Genomic DNA, 19,593 nt, shown 5'->3' with positions numbered 1-19,593 from the left:
ACAGCTCCGCAGGCCACTCTTGGAAGATACAACTCTGTCTGGCAGAGCAGCCTTGCACTTGCGTTCCAGGCCTGAATAGCAGCCCCACAGGCTGCCCCTGGCACACATGCCCCCAGGCAGGAGGAGCAGTTATGCACCCATGTCCCAAGCCTGAGAAATAGTCCCAAGGGCCATCCCTGGCAAGCACACCCCCAGGCCAGCTGAGCAACTGTGTGCACATGCTCCTGGTCAGAGTAACAACCCTTAGCATAGCCCCAACACCAGCTCCAAGTTGGCAGACCCGCTGTGGCACACATATGCTCCTTACATGAGAAACAGCCTTGTGAGTCCACCCTCAGCAAAGATGGACCACCGCCACCATAAAGTCTCTCATTCTAGGCCATTGAGACACTTGCATACACGACTAGCATGGATTACAGCTGAAGAAGCTACACAGAATTCATTGCTGCATCCACATAAAACCAAAGCCACCAAAACATATCAAACCCATTCATATGAATAAATCTTTGTCTACCAATGAAAAATTAATTCATACAAGTAAATTACAGTCTCTCAAACCTACTTCATAAAATTGGAAGAGGCAATTTTCAAACCAGATGTATAGAAATCAACCTAGGGACACACCAAACATGAAAAAGTATGGAAACATAACATGTCTAAAGGAACACAATAATTCAGTAACAGACTCCAATTGCAAGGAAATATATGAAATGCCAGAAAAATAATTCACAGCAATATTCCTAAGAAAACTCAGTGAGATACAAGAGAATACAGCTAGACAATTCCAGAAAATCAAGCAAACAATTCCCAATTTGAATGAGAAATTCAATTAAGAGACAGAGAGCATGAAAAGAACTAAACAGACTACAGCTAAAGAAGTCAATGAGTAAAATGAAAAATACAATTGAGAACTTCACAGACTAGACCAAGGAGAAGAAATAATTTCTAAACTTGGAGATAGGCGAAGAGAGGGAAGGACTTTGTATCATGACTTGAGTGCCAGCTTAGCCACAGTAGAATATAATAGCAGGTAAACTGCTAAGGTTTTTTACTCCAACTCCTGGCTCCTGGACAGCATCTCTGGACACACATAGGGAAACTTGCTGCCCTGAAAAGAAGGGCCTTGGGCAAGGCGCAATGCTGTGCTGGCTTCAAGTCTAACCCAGAGCAGTTCCAGTGGTGGTGACCAAGAGGTCCTTGCATCACCACAATCCCAGTTCCAGGTGGCACAGCACAGAGAGAGAGAGAGAGAGAGAGACTCCATTTATTTGGAAGAAAGTAAGGGAAAAGAATAGGAGCCTCTCTGTCTGATAACACAGAAAATTATTTGGGATCTTATCCAAGACCACCAAGGTAGTACCTCTCTTTTTTTTTTGAGACGAAGTTTCGCTCTTGTTGCCCAGGCCAGAGCGCAATGGCTCAATCTTGCCTCACGCAACCTCTGCCTACCAGGTTCAACTGATTCTCCCGAGTAGCTGGGATTACAGACATGTGCCACCACACCCAGCTAATTTTGAATTTTCAGTAAAGACAGGGTTAATCCATGTTGCTCAGGCTGATCTTGAACTCCCGACCTCAGGTAATCCTCCTGCCTCAGCCTCCCACAGTGCTAGGATTACAGGCGTGAGCCACCATGCTTGGCCAGGTGGTACCTCTCTTTAAGCATCTGCAAAAACCACAGCATTACTGGTCTTGTGCTCCAAGTGCCTTTGAATACCTAGTAGGCTTTACCAAGGAGGACATATCTCAACATAATAAAAGCCATATATGACAGACCCACGGCTAGTATCATACGGAATGGGGAAAACCCAAAAGACTTTCCTCTAAGATCTGAGACATGACAAGGATGTTCACTTTCACCACTGTTATTCAAAATAGTACTGAAGTCCCAACAAAGAAAAGTCCAGGAGTAGATGGCTGCACTGCTTAATTCTACCAAATCTTTAAGGAAGAAGTAATACCAAGTCTTCTCAAGCTATTAAAAAAATGATGTGAAGGAAATTTTTCCTAACTATTTTATAAGGCCAGTATAACCCCGATATCAAAATCAGGACAACAAAAAATGAAAACTACAGGCCAATATCCCTCCTGGACGTAGATGCAAAAACCAATAAATACTAGCAAACTGAATCAAATAGCACATGAAAAAGATAATACAACATAATCAAGTGGGATTTATCACAAGTATGCAAGGATAGTTCAACATATGTAAATCAACAAATGTGATACGTCACATCAACAGAACGAAGGACAAAAAATTCAGCATCCCTTTATGATAAAAATTCTCAACAAATCTGGTATAGAAGGAAACTACCTTAACACAATCAAGGCTGTATATGTCAAACCCACAGCTACCATCGTACTGAGTGAAGAAAATCTCAAAGTTTTTCCTTTACAAACTGGAACAAGGGTTTCCACTCTCACTCTTATTCAACATAGCACTGAAGTCCTATCCAGAGCAATTAGACAAGAGAAAGAAATAAAGGGCATCTAAATTGGAAAGGAGAAAGCCAAATTGTCCCTGTTTGCAGATGACATGATCCTATATACAGAAAAACCTAAAGATTCTACCAAAAACCATTTAGAACTCATCAATGAATTCAGTAAAGTTGCAGGATACACCCTTAACATAAAAATATCAGTAGCATTTCTATATACAATGAAATAGCTGAAAAAGAAATCAAGAAGGCAATCCATTTTTTTTGTAGCTACTATTTATAATATTTACAATACAAATTTACAATAGTAGCTACAAAAAATACCTAGGAATAAATTTAACCAAGGAGTTGAAAATCCTTTACAAGGAAAACTATAGAACACGAATGAAAAAAATTGAAGAGGATACATACAAAGAAAAAAAATCCTATGCTCATGGATCAGAAGACTTAATATTGTAAAAATGACAATACTACCCAAAGCGATTTATAGTCAGTGCACTCTTTCTGAAAATGTCAATGACATTCTTCACAGAAATAGAAAAAAAATCCTAAAATTCATATGGAAGCAAAAATACCCCAAATATAGCCAAAATGATATTAAGTAAAAAGAATAAAGCTGCAGGCATTAGATTACCAGACTTCAAAATGTAACACAAAACTGTAGTAGGCTAAACAGTATGATACTGGCATACAAACAGAAAGATGGACCAATAAAACAGAACAGAGAACCCCCAAATTAATCGATTTTTCTATAGCCAACTACTTTTTTTTTTCTTTTTTGAGACGGAGTGTCACTGTGTTGCCCAGACTGCAGTGCAGTGGTTTGATTTCGACTCATTGCAACTCCGCCTCCCAGGTTCAAGCAATTCTCCTGCCTCAGCCTCCTGAGTAGCTGGGATTACAGGCACCCATCACCATGCCCAGCTAATTTTTGTATTTTTAGTATAGATGGGGTTTTACCATGTTGGCCAGGCTGGTCTCCAACTCCCAAGCTCAGGTGATCCACCTGCCTCAGCCTCCCTAAGTACTGGGATTACAGGTGTGAGCCACCACGCCGAGCCAAGCCAACTGACTTTTGACAGACACCAAGAACATACACTGGGGAAACAAGAATCTCTTCAATAAATGGTGCTGGGAAAACTGAATATCCATATGCTGAAGTATGAAACTAGATGACAATCAACTCAAAATAGTTCAAAGACCTAAATGTAAGACCTAAAACAACAAAACTACTAGAAGAAAATACTTCAGGACATTGGTCTGGGAAATATTTTATGTATAAGACCTCAAAATCACAGTCAACAGAAGCAAAAGTAAATAAATGGGATTATATCAAATTACGCATCTTCTGCACAGCAAAGGAAACAATCAACAGAGTGAACAGAAGACCTACAGGGTGGCAGAAAGTACTGGCAAACTATTCATTGTCGAGGGATTAATATATAAAACATACAAGGAACTCTTAACATCTCAACAGCAAAACAACACCACCACCACCCCACAAACAATCCAATTAGAAAATAGGCAAACAGGCCAGGTGTGGTGGTTCTATAATCTCAGCACTTTGGGAGGCCAACGTGGGTGGATCACAAGGTCAGGAGTTCAAGTCCAGCCTGGCCAATATGGTGAAACCCTATCTCTACTAAAAACACAAAAATTAGCTGGGTGTCGTGGCATGCATCTGTAATCCCAGCTACTCGGGAGGCTGAGGCAGGAGAATTGCTTGAACCTGGGACGCGGAGGTTGCAGTGAGCCAAACCACTGCACTCCAGCCTGGTCGACAGAGCAAGATTCCCTCCTCAAAAATAATGATATTTAAAAAAAAGAGAAAATGGACAAACACTCTGAACAGATATTTCTCAAAAGAAGACACAGCAATGGTCAACAAACATATTTAATCACTAATCATCAGGGAAATGCAAATCAAAACCACAATGAAATACCATTTCATCCCATTAGCATGGCTATTATCAGAAAGAGCAAAAAAAAAAAAAAAATGCTGGTGAGAATGTGGACAAAATACTGTTTATATACTGTTGGTGGGAATGTGACCACCACCTTATATGGAGAAAATAAGGAGGTTCCTCAAAATACTACAAATAGAACTACCTTATGATTTGACAATCCTATTACTGGTACTTTATCCAAAGGAAAGGATATCAGTATATCAAAGGGACATCTGCAGCCCGTCCCCGGCCATGTTTGTTGCAGCACTATTCATAATAGCCAAGATACAGAATCAGCCTTTATGTCCATCTGTGGATAAATATATAAAGAAAATGTGGTACACATACACAATGGAAATACTATTCAGCCATAAAACAGAAGGAAATCCTATCATTCACGGCACCATGGATGGAACTGCAGGCATCATGTTAAGTGAAATAAGCCCAAACAGAAAGTGAAACACCGCATGTTCTCACTCACATGTGGAGGCTAAGAAAGAGTTGGTCTCACAGAAGTAAAAACTAGAATACTAGAGGCTGGGAAAGGCTAGGGAGAATAGAAAGATAAGGAGAGGTTTGTTTAAAAAAAAACACACAAAATTACAGCTAGATAAGAGGAATAAATTCTAACTACAGTAGAATGGCTATATAGTTAACGATAACATATTACACAATTTTAAATAGAAGATATTGTATATTCCCAAGAAATGATAAATGTTTGAGATGATGGATATGCTAATAACCCTGATCTGATCACTATACATTATATGTATCACAACATCTCTATGTGCCCCATAAATATGCACGATTATTATGTGTCAATTAGAAAATGTTTTAAAACAGAGAAAACCAAGAATTTTAAAAAATAAAATTGGCAGGCTAGTAAGACAGTGCTCAGGACTCCGGCCATTACGCCAGTGTTATTAATATTTTAATTCCCATTCTTGGAATACTTTTCCCCATCTTTCCACCATCCATCATCACTTTGAGAAACATAAAAGTTCTCAAATCACCCCAGAGATTCTGAGTCCCTCTTAGTAGACGATGAGAGGGCAGGGGCAATTTGCCCCTTCCCCAGAAAAAAAAAAAAAAAAAAATCACAGTATCTTTTTCAGTCAGGAAGATTTCATTGAGTAATAGCTGGTGTTATAAAAATACATTTTTTATTTCCCCAAAATTAGCAATACATTGTATACTTCTCTAACTACATCTCCCTCCTCCTATAACAGGAAGAAATACCAAGCCAAGAAATCTTAAATTTACCTGTCTTTAATTCTCTCTACAAGAAGTTAGTAAAACTGATCATTAATCTATACAACATTTAAAAATTCAAAACAAAGCCACAATTTCATTAAAATGTACCTCTTTATTCATGTCCATTTTTACTGAGCCCTAGAAACTCCACATAATCTAAATGGTTGGGCTAGGATTCAGATACTGTTCTAGGTTAGCGTGACACTGTGCATCTCAAAAGATGTTACTAAGTTTTAGGTAATACCAAGTTCATACTTCATTAGAATAAAATTTTTAGTAGTAAAAATTTTGCTAGCAAGTTTCAGATTTTTAACTTTGTTTCTGGACAAACTGTCATCTATGAATTCTAAGCTCATGATATTTACCACACGGGAGTCCCACTTCCCCTTTCCCGTGAAATACCAGTAATGTGATACTTGTTGGAATCCCATTAGATTGTGCACTAAGTAAGTATATAAGTAAGGCAGACCTATAAAGCATTCCTAGCTGCAAAAATTTAAACTGCGATCAGTTCGTTCAGCATAAGAAGGGGTATACATTCACTGTAATATTTGGAAATGCAGTCTAGTTATTTAAAATCTACACCTACATGTTTCACAACTTTCTGGGAAATTCAGGATATTGTTCTTTTTGATGATCACATGTACAAACTCAAACTCATGGCAATTAACTTTGTCTTAGAGTGAACAGTCTCTGTGTCCACTATATACATAGACAACATTATCTCATTTTATCTTGAAAGAGATTAGAAATAGAATATTTAGCCATTGTTTTATGAAATACTTTATCATTGTATTAGACCTCAATAATTTCCATTTCATAATGGAAGTAGAATTTACTAACATACAATACTCATATCAAATAGGCTACCTTTTATTCACATAGAATCAATGATAATCATCATTCATCAAGAACAAAAAAGATGTTATTTTTAAGAAGTTTAATAGTAGCTTGGCAAAAATGTCTTTCCTTTGTTTTCTTTTTTTATCTCCCCTCACATAAAGTTTTTGTTTTGTTTTGTTTTAGAGACAGGGTCCTGCTCTGTCCCCGAGGTTGGAGTGCAGTGGCATAATCATAGTTCACTGCATTCTTGAACTCCTGGGCTGCAGCCATCCTCCCAAGCAGTTGGGTCTATAGGCGCACACCACCACACCCAGCTATTTTAAAAATTTTTTGTAGAGACAGGGTCTCACTAAATTGCCATGGCTGGTTTCAAACTCCTGGCCTCAAGTGATCCTCCTGCCCTGGCTTCCCAAAGCGCTAGGATTACAGGCTTGAGCTACCATACCTGGCCACTCATAAGATTTTTAAGAACCAAGACCACATTTAGTCTGTGTCCCTGGTACTTAAGCAAAGGTTCTGGCATATGATTAACAACTGTTAAATGAAATAAACAGTTCTATTAAAAACCATCTAGTGTGCCATACTCTATAATGCTTCTAAAATGCTGGTAAATATATTATACAATAAAGTGTGTTAAAACATTCAGCCATTTCATTATCTAAGAAAGAAAACAGAATATTCCCTTTGTGGCTGAATAAACTTTTAGAGACAGTGATATACCAGTTGTCATACCAGTGATATACTGAAATATAAACATTTATACCCAATCTGCTTTAATTAAAAAATCATTCTATGTATTTCAAAAAACTTACTTTAAAAGTGACTCAGGTACACCAGAATCATGATATTCTGGTATGTACTGTAAGCTCTTGGAGCAGGTCAACAGGGTCAAAGAATATACAAAGGTCTCAAGTATTACTGCTAACAATTTTGAAAACTTGTAAGAAAGGCTTTTCTTAACAGAATGGCTGGATTGTCTGAAATTGGGAGGTTAACTTAAAAAATACAAAATGTATGCCAATGAAATACGAGGTTCTGAAATATGAGGAAGGTTCTAACACTGTAGAGTAGCAGTTCTCAAACTTTTTGTGCATGGACGCTTTCATAATTTAAAAACATTACTGAAGAACCCAGGAAGCTTTTATTTATATAGGTTATGTCAATTGATATTTACCATATTAGAAATTAAAACTGAGAATTAAAAAATATTAATTTTTTAAAATAATACATGTATGGCATGTTAATATAAATAATACATTTTTGTGAAAAAGCTGTATTTTCTGAAACAAAAACTTTTTAAATTAGAGTGGTGCTGCTTTACATTTTATAAGTCTCTTTCATATCTGCGTCTGCATTCAATCTGTTGTGATACCATAATGGCATAGAGCTTCTAGAAAACTCCATTGTATATTCATGAGAGTGAAAAGGTAAATATTATTCTAGCATTATTTTAAAAGTAGGTTTGATCTCATTGACTCCCTGAAAGGGTCTTGGGGATCTCTAGTAAGTCCCTGAAACTCACTTTGATACCTCCTGGCACAGAGGTTAAAATAACACATTCTAGACTCAAAGTGCCTAGGTCTGAATCCTAGCTCCTTTTTTAATTAGCTATGTGAACTTTGGGATATCACTTAACTTCTCCAGGACTCAATTTCCTTATCTGTAAAATGAAGGTTATAGTACCTACGTTGGAGGAACCATTGTATAAATTAAACAATTCATTTCAAGAGCTTGGCCTGGTATATAACGATATTGGATAATAATACGATAGCTAAGATTAAAATATCTATTACATTGTAAGAATTATGGTATTTGTCTGGACCATGTCTGTTCCATGTCTGGAACATAGCAGGTACTAAAATTTTTGTCAGTAAATGAATGAGCGAATGGATGAATGTCTGTTCACACACAATGACTGCATTCCCATCCCAAGAGTAATATAATTTTTCTCTATTTCTAAGTTGTAGTAGCATGGGTAATGACTGCCAAGAATGCTCAAATCTAAACAAATTAACCACTGGTAGTTTAGTAGGCAGGGAAAAGATGTGTGATCACATGAAGGGCAGATGACGTAACAGCAACTATTTAAGGAGGAGATTGTTTAGCAATACATCTTCAGAGAGATTTGCAACCTGCAGTTTGGGTGAGTTCCTTGATTATAATTATTCTGTACACATGCTATATGGGGAAGCAGGAAGAAAGAAAGAAAACCAGCTTTTATTAAGTATCTACTCTATGCCAGACATGATTTTGAAGTAGGGATTTTTATCCCCAAGCTTTAAAGGGGAAACCAAGACTCAGGCAATTTATATAACTTTGCTTGTGGGCATAGAGCTAATACTTGACAAAGCCAAGAAGGGCCTGGATTTTTCCTGCTTTGTTTCTTGCACTATCTCTAAAATTTTTTATAGAGCTTTGTTTAATTCCTTGCAAATTATGTACCTTAATAAATGCTTACAGGATAAAAATGGCAGATTGTGTCCCAACAAAAAAGGCAGATGCTTAAAAGATTATACCATGGAAACAAAGGATATTATACTGCAAGCAGGTCATTGCTACCACAGACAGACAACTCTATTTTGGCTACACGAACTCTTTAAGAGAAGTTAAGATAAAATCATCTCTTGCACTGCTGTTCCTTTACCAGATCCATCAATCAGTGCTTCCTTTTTCATGAGTCTGGTGACAGTCTATAAACCTCCTTTAAAAGAGGAGGTTTTGGATCTTCACTTTTCTTGTGAAGGCTCCTATATACATGTAAAAGTTACTAAATAAAATTTGTATGCTTTTCCCTTGGTAATTTGTCTTTTGGTAGTATCATGTACAGCGCCACAGTCAGAAAATGTAGAAGGGGTAGAGGAAAAAGTTTTTGCCTCCCCTACAGAGCTCATGAGACATACAGATGGAGATACAGAGAAGGAAGATAGATATGAAGGCTAACGGTGAGCAGTAAAGCAACAGGCTGTGCACTATGCTACAACACTAGAAGGGCTATGCTCAGAACGGAGCGGACAAGGTTACAGCACTCACAGCATTATGTGATTATGTGCTTACTTAGTTTAACTCCAAATATATTATTATTAATATACAATTAATCTTCATATCAATCCTACAAGACAGGTTCTTGTACCCATCTTACAGACGAGGAAACTGAAGCATAAAGAATATAAACATTTGTCCAATGTCACACAGCCACACAGCCAGGAAGTAACAGAGCTGGAATCTGAACCAGGCAGTCAGGCCTTACACACTCTGCTACACTGATACTGACAAACATTTCAGAAAAAAATGTTTATATGATAAAATACATAAATAAGAAAAAAGACATAATACTACCACTTATAGGAGACCACCGTTTACATTTTAGTATACTTCCTTCCAGTCTTTCTCAATCACCCTCATCTCATCCCTAAATATGCAATTTTCTAACCTACTTTTTAACTTTTAAGGTATAATTTCCCAAGTTATTGAAATTCTATCCTCTCACCATGTTAATACCTATAATATTTCTTCAAAGTGATGTACACAATATACTCAACCAATGCCTTAGCGCTGGACATTCATGTTCTCAATTTCTCACTATACAGTTGGACCTTCATATCTGTGGGTTCCACATCTATAGATTCAACCAGTTGCAGACTGAAAATATGGGGAAAAATGGATGGTTGCAACCGTACTGAACACATACGGACTTTCTCTTTGTCATTATTCCCTAAACAATATAGTATAACAAATATTTACATAGCATTGACATTGTATTAGTTATTATAAATAATCTAGAGATGATTTAAAGTATGTGAGAGGACATGCATTGGTTAAATGTAAATACTACACCATTCTATATAAGTGACCAAAGCATTCATGGATTTTGGTATCTGTGGGGTGTCCTGGAACCAATCCTACACAGATACTGAGGGACGACTGCCATTTCAAAACAATATGTATAGTCAAATTACAATTAAAACTTCAATAAATAAATCCTCAGTGCAACTTTTTTCTAGAAATAACTTCTAAAACATATTTGATTTTAATAAAACATTATTTCTAAAACTAACAGGATAAGTTAACAGAATAAACAACTGCAGCTTAAAAACAAATAGCTGCTTAGTTTGGGCAGTTATCTTCAAACAATAATAGATAATTTAAATTCATAAAAATGGCAAATTTCCCTTCATTTGGACTGGCAATTAATATTTTCAGTTTTACCTGGTTAATAAACATTCTATTAAGTTTTTCCAAAATAAGCAAAATTCAGTCAGTCATTTTTCTGATACTATTTTATTTGAGTGAAATACTGTATAGAAAAAGAAGGCACAAAAATTTTAACGTCTAGGGTTGATGGCTCATGCATGTAATTCTAGCATTTTTGGAAGCAGAGGTGGGTGGATCACTTGAGCCCAGGAGTTTGAGACCAACCTGGATATCATACGGAGTCTCCATCTTTACAAAATATAAAAAAATCAGCAGGGCATGGTGATGCACGGCTGTAGTCCCAGCTACTTGGGAGGGTAAGGTAGGAGCACCGCTTGAACCAAGGAGTTTAAGGCTGCAGTAAGCTGTGTTTGTACCACTGCACTCCACTCTGGGTGACAGAGTGAGACCTCATCTCAAAACAAATAAATAAATAAAATACATGATTTCACTTGAACTTTAATTTTTTAAGCTTATTTTTAAAGTATGTTGGTATGTTATGTGTGAGTTTTTTTCTAGTACAATTTGACATATGTAATTCTAAAAGTCCCCTTATTAGTTGCACTGCTTCAAACTGAAAAACAATACTGAAAATTAAGAACCCCCCTCCACCCCAAGAAAAAACCCAAACAAGAACAGCTGTTGCTTATAGAACTGTTTGGCAAGGAATCTCTTTCCAAAAGCAAAAAACAAAATTATTTGTTATAACATTTCTATTTGTTAAGCGCACAACAGGAAGATGAGTAAATTATAATATCTATCACCAATAAGCCTTCTTTGAATATTAATTGACTCTAACCATAATTGATAACCTAAGCCAACAGTACATTCTGCTACAATTCCAAGTTCAAAAGGTTAATTATGGCCTGGCCACAGGCTCATCCAGAAACCTGAAACTGATTGCTATATGCCTTCCTAATGAAGATGTACTGCATGTATTATAGGAGCATAGTGGTAAATGACTGGGACCTCCAACATCAATGCAGCGAGCATGCATTAACCTTCACCATATCAATTTAACTGTCATTTGCACAGTTTATATCCTACAAGGTCTTTTTATTCTATGAGAAAGAAAGCATCTGATAACCATATTTCCCTTGTAAGGCAAAATTTCCCTTTTCATTCTAATAAATAAAGAAATCAATAATAGTAAGTCAATTCAAACTATGTTATGAATTAACAACACCCAGGAAAGTTAAGAAGACATCAGAGTCATCATGGGTGTTTCTCATTTGTCACCAAAATCTTTAATTTGCATGTAGATTTACTGCCCTAGCACAGAGGGCATGAGGAAAGTATCAGCATCTTTTCTTTCTTAGAGACACTTACACAGCTTGCTTTCTTACTTACAGGCCAAGAAAAAAAAAATGGCAGGCTGAACTATAAGCATCCACTCACAAATAAGAGCAACTGAGGAAACTTTGTTGCTTGCACTCAACACTCACTGCCAGTCTGAGGAACAACAGGAACTAGGGATGCTCTAGAACAGAATTGTAGGGACTAAGATCTTCAATACAGTATAGTTCTGAACATATCATGTGACACTAACTAGCAACAAACTAATTCCTTTGATACCAGGCAACAGGCTGATAATGTAATGGCTGTGTTCTTTACTGTCTGTGTGGCCTTTCAACAAACCACAGAGCCCTCTGTTTTTCTCCTGTAAAATGAGAATAATAATTCCTGCTTTGTCTATCTTATAAAGTAAAAGTTTTCAACCATGGCTACACACCATAAACATGTTGAACTCAAACAACAACAACAACAACAACAACAACAACAACAAAGATATCTGGGTCCTAAACCCCAAGAAATTTTGACCTAATTGGTTAAGGATGGGGCCCAAGTATGGGTATTTTTTGGTGGCTGTTCATAAAAAATTCTAATTTTACTTTTTAAACTTTTAGTTATATAAATGCTCAAACATATACAAACATAATGGAAACATATTACCAACTCTCAGTGATTAGCAATATTTTGCAAATCTTTTATCATCTATTTCCCCACCCCCCAACATTAAAAAAATTTACATTGGGACATTTTATAGCAAATCCATACTTATTTTTACAAAACTTCCTCATGTGATTATATTGTAAAACCAGTATTGAGAACCATGTGAAGATTTTGAAAAAAATTTTCCAAGTTACGAAGTTAACAATAAAGACAAATCGATGCCCAAATGTATCAGGATCCAAGTCTGACTTGATTGACCAAGTCAGCAGAATAACATATTTAGTTTAATGAATACTACTTCAATCATTTTCCTCCTCTGAACTGACTAGTTTCTTCACAAAACAGACCCTCTAACTGATAGGCTACCTAGTGCAAAAAAGTTACATCCAGAAAAATCTCATTCTTCTCTAACGCCCAGTATTCTCATTTTATTCCCCTATCTTATAGTTCTTCAAACATGTTGCTCTCTCAACCTGGAAAAATTTACCCCCTTCCCCTCCTACCCTCCATCTACCTAGCCAACGCCCACTTCATCTTCAAGGCCCAGAATAGACATCAATATCGTGAAGACTTCTGACTCCTCTCTCCTGTCTGTCTTACCTTCCCCAAGCCTGAGGAAAGTACTCCTCTTAAGGGCTGCTGTAACCTTGTGTTTACCTCAGTCACAGTACCATTTTTTGTCAGTCTCACCAATGAGTACAGGATTCTTAAAGATAGTGGTTATTTCACACTGGATCTATTCTACCATGGTCACCCAATTTATGAATATTTCCATTTTCAAAATTGTATGTTGGCCACTTTCTCTAACAAACAAATTAGGTTTGCTCAACAATTTGCTTACCCAGCTTACTAATGTCTATAACAATTTACCCCTTGCAGTGCACCTCAATTGATGGCCTAAAGCAATAATCAGGGGTGACTGATTCACTGACATAAAACAAATAAATATAAGAATGTATAATAAATCCTAATCACATTTTTTCCAACAATACCCCCAACAACCTCAGAATGGTCTGCTGCAGAGAACCTTGGTTTCTGTATCAGACTAATGTCTAAAAACACTGACTCTAAAAATATAGGCTTTTGCAAGTCAAAGATATAAGACAGAAATTTTTTTTTTTTTTTTCTTTTTGAGACAGGTTCTCACTCTGTCACCTAGGCTGGAGTACAGTGGTGTGAGCACAGTTCACCGGAACTTCAAACTCCTGGGCTCAAGTGATTCTCTTATTTCAGCCTCTTAAGTAGCCAGTACTACAGGGTGTATGCCACCAAACCCACCCAACTAATCTTTTAATTTTTTTTTTTTTGTAGAGACAGGTTTTTGCTATGTTCCCTGGGCTGGTCTTGAACTCCCGGGCTTAAGTGATCCTCCTGCCACAGCCACCTAAAGTGTTGGGGATTATAGGTGTGAGCCACCATGCCAGTCCCAGGAATATTTTTTAAATAAAGAAAATTGTTTTATCCTCTCCAAAAGTTTAAATTTAAAGGTACTCACAACATGTTAAGAAGCAAAGTTTATTAATGTACAATATATAATAAAGGCCATCATTTATATAAATACACTCCCTCTGATTATTTTCCAACGACTTTTCCCTGGTTTAGGGGACCACTAGAAAAATGAAATCACCGTATTCAAAGATGATAATAATATTTGTAATAGCTGACAACAACAACAGAAACATCCAATTTTAACTAACTCTAAACAAGCATCTTCTATATGCAAGTTATTGAGCTAGGCATATTATCTCTATCCCCACATTAGCCCTATAAGGTAAGTATTATTATTTCCATTTTATGGCAAAAGTGAAGCTTAGAGAGGTTCTTTAGGCAAAAGAAATTTGCCTAAAGAAAAAGAGCCAGTTAGTAGCATGACTGAGACTAAGTTTGTCTAACTACTTAGTTCAAGCTCTTGACCACTAATATTACTCAAAAGCAAAGATAATCCTCCTAACAGGTCATTTCTGTTCTGTGGAAAACAGTTCAGAGGTATAACTGTTACTCACCCATTGATGTAATGTGGCAATGAAGCAGAAATAAAAAGGCAACATTGTGGATAGTCTTATATTTCATCCTCTACATGAAAACTATTTTGACTATTGCATTTATGTTCTCTTTCTGGGTGAATGAATTGCAGGGTGCTGAAAAATCAAGCTCATAACTGACATATGTAAGATGATTAAAGAGTACAGGCCAGGCGCGGTGGCTCACCCCTGTAATCCCAGCACTTTGGGAGGATGAGGCGGGTGGATCACCTGAGGTGATACCCAGGCAAACAAGGTCTGGTGTGGGCCCCCAGCAAACTCCGGCAGACCAGCAGCAGAGGGGCCTGACTGTTAGAAGGAAAACTAACAAACAGAAAGCAATAGCACCAACATCAAAAAAAAAAAAAAGACGACCAAGCAAAAACTCCTTCAGAAGGTTACCAACATCAAAGACCAAAGGTAGATAAATCCACGAAGATGAGGAAAAAAACAGCACAAAAAGGCTGAAAATGCCAAAAACCTGAATGCCTTTTCTCCTCCAAAGGATCACAACTCCTTGCCAGCGAAGGAGCTAAAGTGGACAGAGAATGAGTTTGATGAATTGACAAAAGGAGGCTTCAGAAAGTGGGTAATAACAAACTCCTCTGAGCTAAAGGAGCATGTTCTAATCCAATGCAAGGAAGCTAAGAACCTTGATAAAAGTAGAGGAATTGCTAACTGGAATAACCAGTTTAGAGAAGAACATAAATGACCTGATGGGGCTGAAAAAAATAGCATGAGAAGTTTGTGAAGCATACACAAGTATTAACAGCCAAACCGATCAAGCGGAAGAAAGGATATCAGAGACTGAAGATTGACTTAATCAAATAAAGTGTGAAGACAAGATTAGAGAAAACAGAATGAAAAAGAATGAACAAAGCCACCAAGAAATACGGGACTATGTGAAAAGACCAAACCTACATTTGATTGGTGTACTGGAAAGTGACGGGAAGAATGGAACCAAGTTGGAAAACACACTTCAGCATATTATCCAAGAGAACTTCCCCAACCTAGCAAAACAGGCCAACATTCAAATTCAGAAAATACAGAGAACACCACAAAGATACTCCTTGAGAAGAGTAACCCCAAGACACATGATCGTCAGATTCACCAAGGTTGAAATGAAGGAAAAAATGTTAAGGGCAGACAGAGAGAAAGGTCAGGTTACCCACAAAGGGAAGCCCATCAGGCTAACAGCAGATCTCTCGGCAGAAACCCTACAAGCCAGAAGAGAGTGGGGGCCAATATACAACATTCTTAAAGACAAGAATTTTCAACCCAGAATTTCACATCCAGCCAAACTAAGCTTCATAAGTGAAGGGAAATAAGATCCTTTACAGACAAGCAAATGCTGAGGGATTCTGTCACCACTAGGCCTGCCTTACAAGAGTTCCTGAAGGAAACACTAAATATGGAAAGGAACAACCAGTATCAGCTGCTGCAAAAACAAATCAAAATATAAAGACCGTCGACACTGAAGAAACTGCATCAACTAATGGGCAAAATAACAGCTAGCATCATAATGACAGGATCATATTCACACATAACAATATTAACCTTAAATGTAAATGGGTTAAATGCCCAAATTAAAAGGCACAGATGGAAAATTGGATAAAGGGTCAAGACTCATCAGTGTGCTGTATTCAGGAGACCCATCTCACATGCAAAGACACACATAGGCTCAAAATAAAGGGATGGAAGAAGATTTACCAAACAAATGGAAAGCAAAAAAAGAGCAGGGGTTGTAATTCTACTCTCTGATAAAACAGACTTTAAACCAACAAAGACAAAGAAGTGCATCACAATAATAAAGATCAATGCAACAAGGAGAGCTAACTATATTAAATATATATGCACCTAATACAGGAGCACCCAGATTCATAAAGCAAGTCCTTAGAGAACTAAAAAGAGACTTACACTGCCACACAATAATAATGGGAGACTTTAACACCCCACTGTCAATATTAGACAGATCAATGAGACAGAAAATTAACAAGGATATTCAGGACTTGAACTCAGCTATGGACCATGCAGACCTAATAGATAGCTACAGAACTCTCCACCCCAAATCAACATTCTTCTCAGCACCACAGAGACCTTATTCTAAAATTGATCACACAATTGGAAGTAAAACACTCCTCAGCAAATGCAAAATAACAGAAATCATAACAGTTTCTCTGAACACAATGCAATCAAATTAATTAAGAAACTCACTCAAAACTACACAACTACATGGAAACTAAACAACCTACTCCTGAATGACTACTGGGTAAATAACGAAATTAAGGCAGAAATAAATAACTTCTTTGAAACCAGTGAGAACAAAGACATAACATCCTAGACCCCAGACACAAAGCTATACAAATAAGTGTTTAGAGGGGAAATTTGCATAGCACTAAATGCCCACAGGAGAAAGCTTTGAAAGATCTAAAATTGACAGCCTAACACATCAGCAATTAAAAAGAACTAGAGAAGCAAAAGAACAAACAAATTCAAAAGCTAGTAGAAGACAAGAAATAACTAAGATCAGAGCAGAACTGAAGGAGATAGAGACACAAAAAACCCTTCAAAAAATCAGTGAATCCAGGACCTCATTTTTTGAAAAGATTAACAAAATAGATAGACTGCTACTCAGACTAATGAAGAAAAGAGAGAAGAATCAAATAGACACAATAAAAAATGATAAAGGGGATATCGCCGCTGATCCCACAGAAATACAATCAACCATCAGAGAATACTATAAACACCCCTACACAAATAAACTAGAAAATCTAGAAGAAATGGATAAATTCCTGGACACATACACCTTCCCAAGACTAATCCAGGAATAAGTCAAATCGCTGAATAGACCAATAACAAGTTCTGAAATTGAGGCAGTAATTAATAGCCTATCAACCAAAAAAAGCCCAGGACCAGACGAATTCACAGCCAAATTCTACCATAGGTACAAAAGGGAGCTGGTACCATTCCTTCTGAAACTATTCCAAACAACAGAAAAAGAGGGACTAATGAGGCCAGCATCATCCTGATACCAAAACCTGGTAGAGACACAACAAAAAAAGAACATTTCAGGCCAATATTCCTGATGAACATCGATGCGAAAATTCTCAGTAAAATACTGGCAAACCGAATCCAGGAGCATATTAAAAAGCCTATCTACCACAATCAACTCAGCTTCATCCACGGGCTGCAAGACTGGTTCAACAAATGCAAATCAATAAATGTAATCCATCACATAAACAGAACCAATGACAAAAACCACATGATTATCTCAATAGACGCAGAAAAGGCCTTTGATAAAATTCAACACCCCTTCATGCTAAAAACACTCAATAAATTAGGAATTGATGGAACATATCTCAAAATAATAAGAGCTATTTATGACAAACCCACAGCCAATATCATACTGAATGGGCAAAAGCTGGAAGCATTCCCTTTGAAAATTGGCACAATACAAGGATGCCCTCTCTCACCACTCCTATTCAACATAGTATTGGAAATTCTGGCCAGGGCAACCAGGCAACAGAAAGAAATAAGGGGTATTCAAATAGGAAGAGAGGAAGTTAAATTATCTTTGTTTGCAAATGACATGAGTGTATATTTAGAAAACCCCAACATCTCAGTCCAAAATCTCCTTAAGCCGAAAAGAAACATCAGCAAAGTCTCAGGATACAAAATCAATGTGCAAAAATCACAAGCGTTCCTATACACCAATAATAGACAGCCAAATCATGAGCAAACTCTCATTCACAATTGCTACAAAGAGAATACCTAGGAATACAACTTACAAGGGATATGAAGGACCTCTTCAAGAAGAACTACAAACCACTGCTCAAGGAAATAAGAGAGGACACAAACAAATGGAAAAACATCTCAAGGTCATGGATAGGAAGAATCAATATCGTGAAAATGGCCATACTGCCCAAGTAATTTATAGATTCAACACTATTCCCATCAAACTACCATTGACTTTCTTCACAGAATTAGGAAAAACTACTTTAAATTTCATATGGAAACAAAAAAGGGCCCATATAGCCATGACAATCCTAAGCAAAAAGAACAAAGCTGGAGGCATCATGCTACCTGACTTCAAACTATACTGCAAGGCTACTGTAACCAAAACAGCATGGTACTGGTACCAAAACAGAGACATAGATCAATGGAATAGAACAGAGGCCTCAGAAATAACACCACACATCTACAACTATCTGATTTTTAACAAACCTGACAAAAACAAGCAATGGGGAAAGAATTCCTTATTTAATAAATGGTGTTGCAGAAAACTGAAACTGGACCCCTTCCTTATACCTTATACAAAAATTAACTCAAGATAGATTAAAGATTTAAACATAAGACCTAAAACCATAAAACCCTAGAAGAAAACCTAGGCAATACCATTCAGGACATCGGCATGGGTGATAACTTCATGACTAAAACACCAAAAGCAACTGCAACAAAAGCCAAAATTGACAAATGGGATCTAATTAAACTAAAGAGCTTCTGTATAGCAAAAGAAACTATCATCAGAGTGAACAGGCAATCTACAGAATGGGAGAAAATTTTTGCAATCTATCCATCTGACAAATGGCTAATATCCAGAATCTACAAAGAACTTAAACAAATTTACAAGAAAAAAATGAACAATGCTACCAAAAAGTGGGCAAAGGATACGAACAGACACTTCTCAAAAGAAGACATTTATGTGGCCAACGAATATATGAAAAGCAGCTCATCATTACTGGTCATTAGAGAAATGCAAATCAAAACCACAATGAGATACCATCTCATGCCAGTTAGAATGGCCATCATTACAAAGTCATGAAACAACAGATGCTGGAGAGTATGTGGAAAAACAAGAATGCTTTTATAATGTTGGTAGGAGTGTAAATTAGTTCAACCACTGTGGAAGACAGTGTGGCAATTCATCAATGATCTAGAATCAGAAAT

General features: G+C 37.0%; 1 protein-coding gene across 3 annotated transcripts in view; it reads right to left on the bottom strand.

Annotated features, from left to right (window-relative positions):
- Positions 1-19,593, bottom strand: part of RANBP17 (RAN binding protein 17) — a 432,717-nt gene that overhangs the window by 185,551 nt on the left and 227,573 nt on the right. The window lies entirely within an intron of this gene.

This window comes from Papio anubis, chromosome 5, assembly GCF_008728515.1.
Source record: "Papio anubis isolate 15944 chromosome 5, Panubis1.0, whole genome shotgun sequence".
In the NCBI taxonomy this organism is placed as follows: domain Eukaryota; kingdom Metazoa; phylum Chordata; class Mammalia; order Primates; family Cercopithecidae; genus Papio; species Papio anubis.
The sequence above is the reverse complement of the archived record's forward strand: the minus strand, read 5'-3'. Positions and strand labels throughout refer to the sequence as shown.